General features: G+C 48.9%; 1 pseudogene across 1 annotated transcript; it reads left to right on the top strand.

Moving 5' to 3' along the window:
* The first annotated feature begins 4,628 nt into the window (after positions 1 to 4,628).
* On the top strand, positions 4,629 to 6,261 carry LOC311178430 (selenide, water dikinase 1-like; annotated as a pseudogene). Its single transcript has 2 exons — positions 4,629 to 5,390; positions 5,931 to 6,261. The product of its transcript is annotated as a selenide, water dikinase 1-like (transcript).
* The last annotated feature ends 208 nt before the right edge of the window (positions 6,262 to 6,469 follow it).

Below are 6,469 nucleotides of genomic sequence, written 5' to 3'. Positions count from 1 at the left end.
ATAAATCACCAAAACATAAGGAGCAATGCTGGATAAGGTGGACAGGATTCACTTACTCCTCAGTCCCCCAAATGTCTCAGGAAGCAGTGTTCTTTCAGTTAGAGAGAGAACCATGGTGTGAGCCTTCTCTTCTGTGGGAGAAGCAGGGAATGACCTGGTCAGTAAAGGAACCCAGAGTGACCTATTATGGGAGCCTGGATTATTGTGTGCCTCACACAATAATCTTTGTCTTTGCCTTGATTATTCTTTGTTTTGACTGTCCTGTGCCTTTCAGTGTGCAGAAACAGGGAAAGTTGATAAGGAACCTTTCAGGGCAAAAGTCCTGGTATGAGATCTATACATGCTGAAAACAGCATGTGCAGAAACAGCAATAGAAGCTGTGGTTAGAGTAGCAAAAACACTGAGGCTTCCCTTGTCTATCTCCCTATTTTCCCAACCTTGTGTGGAGCCAGCTGGTTATGAAGGATGGTGGCCTGAGATAAGCAGCCTGGGGGGCTTAGTAACAACCTTTGCTCAGTTCCTGGCATGCAGCTTACTTCCTGGTGTGAATCTTCCTTCATCTTAGACCATGTACCACCATGAGGCAGAATGGAGCTAGGGGGGTCCCATGACTACTGACCTTTGCTCACTCCTTGGTATGCAACTATACAAGTCACTTCTTGGTATGTAGTCATGTCCTATCTGACCATGTACAGCTGCCAATGCAAACCCACCCAGAACCCTGCAGAAATTGAAAGTGTGTAAGCCCCTGACTTCCTACAAACAGAATGTGAATCTGCTGAGGCAGCACTGATGCAATAAATCTGCTTCTTGTTAGCCCTGGTGTCTAAGTTTCCCTTCTGCCATATAACAGTTACATGTCCCCACACACTTGGACATTCCCCAGTTTCTTGCTTGCTTCTTTGATCTTTTTTATTTTCTGTCTGATTCTAAATAAAAACAGGACTGCCTTGGAGCTGGACTACATCTTCATGGTACAGTACCTCTAGGCTTTGCACTGGACTCTGAGTAATCCTTTTTCATCCTGCTGCCACATGTCGTAACAAGACAACATACCCTGGTGACAAGGCACTGCTCGCCAGCTTCTTCCTCCTGGGAGAGGCTGCCAGACCCCAGTACCCACTGTGCTGAGCACCTCCAGCAGCTGCCTGGAGGGAGAAGGCACCTTAGGTAACCCACTATACAGAGGAGGAGACTGAGCCTGGCTCAGGACTTTTCTTACTGGATTCTCACTGTAACCAGATGACAGAACCTTATTCCTGAGAGTTGAGTTCACTATTTCACTAACAAGGGCAGGCCTTCCCCATGAGCAATGGGGGAGCAGTCACACCCAATTGAACAAGACATCCCACAGGCTCAGAGGATACTGGGGGTGCTCCTGCTACCACTGCAAGCCCAGTTAGTCAGAAACCAAGGTCAGAGGTGCTTGGGATTTGACCCTGAGTCCAGCTGAAAGTCTTTCCCCACTAATTCCTCCCTGCCCCCCACCCATCTTTCCATCTTTCCTGCTCAGAGCTTCCACCCTGTAATCTCAAGTTCAAAGGAGACGGTGCTGGGTTGACACAGCTGTTTGCCTTGGGGACACACAGACTCAGGAGGAGCTTCAGCCCGAGAGAAGGAGATGAAGGGAAGGAGGCAGCCCCAGCCATGTGAACACGGCAGAGTGTGCACAGCAAGGAGAAAATCAAGCTCTTTTCTTCCATTAGCTGAATCCTGTCTGCTCCAGGTGCCCTGGCCTTTCTTCCTTTTCCACACAGCTCAACTGCAGGTCAGGTGCCTCATACTATTGTAGACACTCCCCCTAGACGCAGACCCAAGTCTGAATCAGATTTAGAGAAAGCCTTTATTAGTTGGCAAGCAGCTGTCCCTCTCCTAGGGAGCAGCCCCGAGCTGGAGGTGATAAGGGTTTTTAAAGCCAAAAACCACATCCGGGAGTTTGGAGGTGCCAGAGCAAGCAGGAGTACAGAAGCCAAAATGTGCTGTTTCAAGCAACAGAGTATTTTTTTTTTAAGATTTATTTATTTATACAAGCACTGGGTACAGTCAGAAGTGCGGGAGGGTGAGAGAATTCACCAGAGCCAGAGCGGGGAGCAGAGCAGGCAGAAGGACCGAAGTACACTGCTGAGGGGAGCAGTGGGCGTGGCAAGAGAGGTCTGTGCCCCACACCATGTGGAACCCTCCTCCAGTGGCTGGGGAGCAGCCGGGGATCGAACCGGCGCTGCAGAGGCTGCGGGCAGCTTCACAACCCAGCACTCAGCCGCTGCGCCACTGGGGAGGCCCAGCAACAGAGTATTTCACCACATCCCAGGGTCCAGGTACAAAGGGTACATGCATCTTATTTCTCTGACGGGAACCCGGCCTCTGTTGTTTTGGGCTGGAATTTTCCCACGGTCCTAAATTGTCCTCCTGAGATGGCTCAAGCGTAGGCCTTGCGTGGTCTGCTACATTTCACATTGCCCCCATTGGTATTAATAAATACCAAGAATGCCCCCACAGAACCCCACATTGTTCTCAGAAGAATCACAGGAGCTGGGTTCCCCTTCTATGCACAGACAGGAGACTGGTGCACAGAGAGGGCAGAAAACTTGCTCAAGAGGCAGCTGGAAAGGCCTTACCAGACTGCTTAGCCCCTGGCCTGACAGTAAGGATTTCAGCAGGAGCTCACCTGTTGTGCACACATGTGGATTCCCCAGGGCCCCTTTGTTCTTGGGATACTGTCTTGGTGCCCAGAGTTCCTGCTGGTCAAGCTAAAACATAGAGTCAGGCAGGGGGCCTCTTACCAGGACAAAAGTCTTGGTATAAGGAACATACAGGAAAACCAGTATCTACTGAAAACAGCAGGCAGACATTATGGCCAGATAGCCATTATAGCATAACCAGAGAGCTTACCTGGACAGATAAGTGTAAACAAGGACTAGAGATAGGATGCTTTGATCAGCAACAACAATGGACACCCCACCCACACCCAGGCAACAGTCCTCATTCATTCCCCCCTCAGCTTGCGCCAGACATTTATGCATCCCCAATCCACATCCCCACCAGGCACATTCCTCCACACATCCCTCCATGCACTTGCCCACCTTCCTGAATGTGATTCCTAGTAACTGTGAGACTGCACTGAAAAGGGGCTGCACCCTCTGTGGTGTTGTTAGGGGGAAAAGGATGTCCCAAAGCAAATTCCATATAGGCTTTGTGGACTCCACCCCCACCCCAGGTCAAAGCCAAAGACACTGGGAACTCCAAATCCCATCACCACCAAAGGGAAGGTGGCTGGGACCTGAGGGTGGGGTTAAGCAGCCAGGTGGATACAAAAGGCAGACACGTGGGCTTTGGGGGCTCTCTCCATTTTGGGCTCTCGGCCAGCTTGCAGCGTCCGGTCAGCTCTGAGAGTGACTTTGGGTTTCCAGGTCGTCGGATCGGGTAGGACGCATTAAAGACTTTATTTCCCTATTTTTTCCCTGAGTTGTACCTTTTCCTTATTTTCTTTTTCTCTTGTAAATAAACCTTTTATTAACCCTTTTGTGTGTGTCTGTAGTAGAGTATTCATAAGCCAGGAACCCGTTTAATATCGGGGCTGCTCTATAACAGCTTGGCGCCCAACTTTGCAAGTTTCACCCGTGGTTGACAAGCCCAAAGTAATTTTTCTTGCGTTGGTCACCATAAAAGCACATTAGGTCTGTAGGACTGGCAGTGAAACTCTTTGTTTCACGTCTTGAAAAAGTGAGGACCCACAGCCAGGAACCCGTTTAATATCGGGGCTGCTCTATAACAGTGTGAGCCCCTCAGGTCACTCTCTCTACTTCGACTTCAAGTTGTCTTTCTTCTGCCCCACATCGCTCCCAACATCGCTGCCCTGTGAGGTGATAGATGGTGACCCCCACATGATCATCTTGAAACAATAGCATGGGACCAACCTCCTGCACCCCAAGAAAAATGGAAGAGTAACTAAATGGTGGAATTGCCCCCAGAAGTGGGGAGCCCGACAAAAGGATGGACTCATCCCTAGAAGACCGGAGCCTGACGAAATGGTAAATGAAGATATCCGACGTCATTTTAGGTCAGTAAAACAGCAGAGGGTGGTAGATTTAGCCGCACAAGTCTGGGGTGGTCAGTTAGATTTTGTTCACCTGGAGGTTTCTTTTATCCTATCTCTGCCTCTTCCTTTATTTTTGTTTTTGCAAAAAGTAGGCTGGAAAAGCCATACGTCATATGTTCTCTTAAATAAGACAGAAAGGCTCACCTGGAAAATGTTTCTCTCTTGGTAAACCGTTTCCTTCATTCCAGAGCCAATTTAGAGACCATGAGAAAAGGTCAACAGTTAAGCACTACAAGGGCAGCCACCATAAGCCTGTTAGGAGAGGAGCGTGGCAGCCCCGTTTCTGGCAGGGCCCGTGGAGCCAGGCTGAGCCCCTGTGATGGCCAGGCGCTGTTGGGGCCCTCTGATGGGAGTGGCATTTTTATTCAGGCAACGCCTAAGGGAGCCCAGCCTGGTGCATCATGATACTGGCCCACGTCCCCTTTACAGGAGGAGGAGAGTGCAAAGCCAACCGGTGAATCAAAAGTAAAGTAACCAGCTGGCTAGCGAAGGAAGGGAGAAGTCAACCTTGAGGTATGTGCGCCCAAGAACCATGTCTACGAGGGAATCCTTTAACCCGGAAAGTTATGAATTGGACCAGAGCTTCCAGCTAGCCAGAATCACTGAACTGAAGGGCACAAGATGCGAAGTGCCTCAAGATGCCCTGCAGAAATTGCCAGAATCCTTACAGGAGAACCACTTCCGAGAAGATGAGCAATTTCTGGGAGTAGTTATGCCAAGACTTGCCATGGGAATGGATACATGTGTCATTCCTTTGAGGCATGGCGGTCCTTCCTTGGTTCAATCCACAGACTACATTTTCCCTATTGCCAATGATCCTTGCATGATGGGCAGGATAGCATGCGCCAATGTCCTCAGTGAACTCTATGCGATGGTGTCACAGAATATGACAACATGCTGATGCTCCTTGGAATTAGTAATAAAATGACAGACAGGGAAAGGGATAAAGTGATGCCCCTAATTATACAGGGTTTTAAAGAAGCAGCAGAAGAGGCAGGAACGTCTTTTAACTGGCAGCCAAACGGTATTGAACCCATGGATCATTTTGTGAGGAGTGGCTACCACTGTTTGCCAGCCCAATGAATTTATTATGCAAGATAATGCAGTGCCAGGGGACGTGCTTGTGCTGACTAAGTCCCTGGGGACGCAAGTGGCCATTGCCATGCACTAATGCCTGGATATTCCTGAAAAATGGAATAAAATTGCAGTAGTGGTCACCCAAGGAGAGGTAGAGCTGGCATACCAAGAGGTGATGATGAACATGGCCAGGCTCAACAGAACAGCTGCAGGACTCATGCACACGTTCAATGCCCACGCTGCCACCGACATCACAGTCTTTGGGATTTTGGGCCACGTGCAGAACCTAGCCAAGCAGCAGAGGAATGAGGTGTTCTTTGTCATTCACAACCTTCTTGTGCTGGCCAAGATGACTTGCTGTGAGCAAGGCCTGTGGAAATATGTTTGGCCTCATGCATGGGACCTGCCCAGAGACTTCAGGAGGCATTTTAATATGTTTACCGCATGGGCCTCCCCGGTGGCGCAGCGGTTGAGCGCTGGGTTCCGAAGCTGCCCGCAGCTTCTGCAGCGCCAGTTCGATCCCCGGCTGCTCCCCGGCCACCGGAGGAGTGTCCCACATGGCGCGCAGACCTCTCCTGCCTCCCGCTGCTCCCCTCAGCAGTGTGCTTGGGTCCTTCTGCCTGCTCTGCTCCCCGCTCTGGCTCTGGTGAATTCTCTCACCCTCCCGCGCTTCTGACTGTACCCAGTGCTTGCATAAATAAATAAATAAATATTAAAGGAAAAAAAAGAGATGGCGAGCATTTAAAAAAAAAAAAAAATATGTTTACCGCATGAGCAAGCAGCTCAGTTCTGTGAAGAGATAAAGTCCCCCAAATATGGTGAAGGTCACCAAGCGTGGATTATTGGGATTGTAGAGAAGGGCAACCGTACAGCCAGAACCATAGACAAACCCCGGATCATTGAAGTTGCACCACAGGTGGCAACTCAAACTGTGAACCCCACACTGGGTGCCACCTCTTAATCTAAACTGAAATAGTTGTTTGGTTTTGTTGTTAAGTAGAGCTATTTCCTTTATCATCACTTCAATTAAAGACTATGAACAACAAAAATCTCATTGTGTCTACACATCTGGTGACCGTAGGTCGATTTGTGAATGGATCCAATTAATAAAATAAAATCCATTGCCTTTTTTTCCCTGTTACATTAACTGAAGATGCACCTAATCTTGAGGCAGCTTCTGATTTGAGAATTATATTGTTATTCAATACTGTTGATTCATTTTGAATCTTTAGACACTTCTCTCTTGCCACATAGGCTCTTTTCAAATATGTTTTCACACAGCACAGACATTCCCAA

This window comes from Talpa europaea, assembly GCF_964194135.1.
Source record: "Talpa europaea genome assembly, chromosome: 10".
In the NCBI taxonomy this organism is placed as follows: Eukaryota; Metazoa; Chordata; class Mammalia; order Eulipotyphla; family Talpidae; genus Talpa; species Talpa europaea.
The sequence above is the reverse complement of the archived record's forward strand: the minus strand, read 5'-3'. Positions and strand labels throughout refer to the sequence as shown.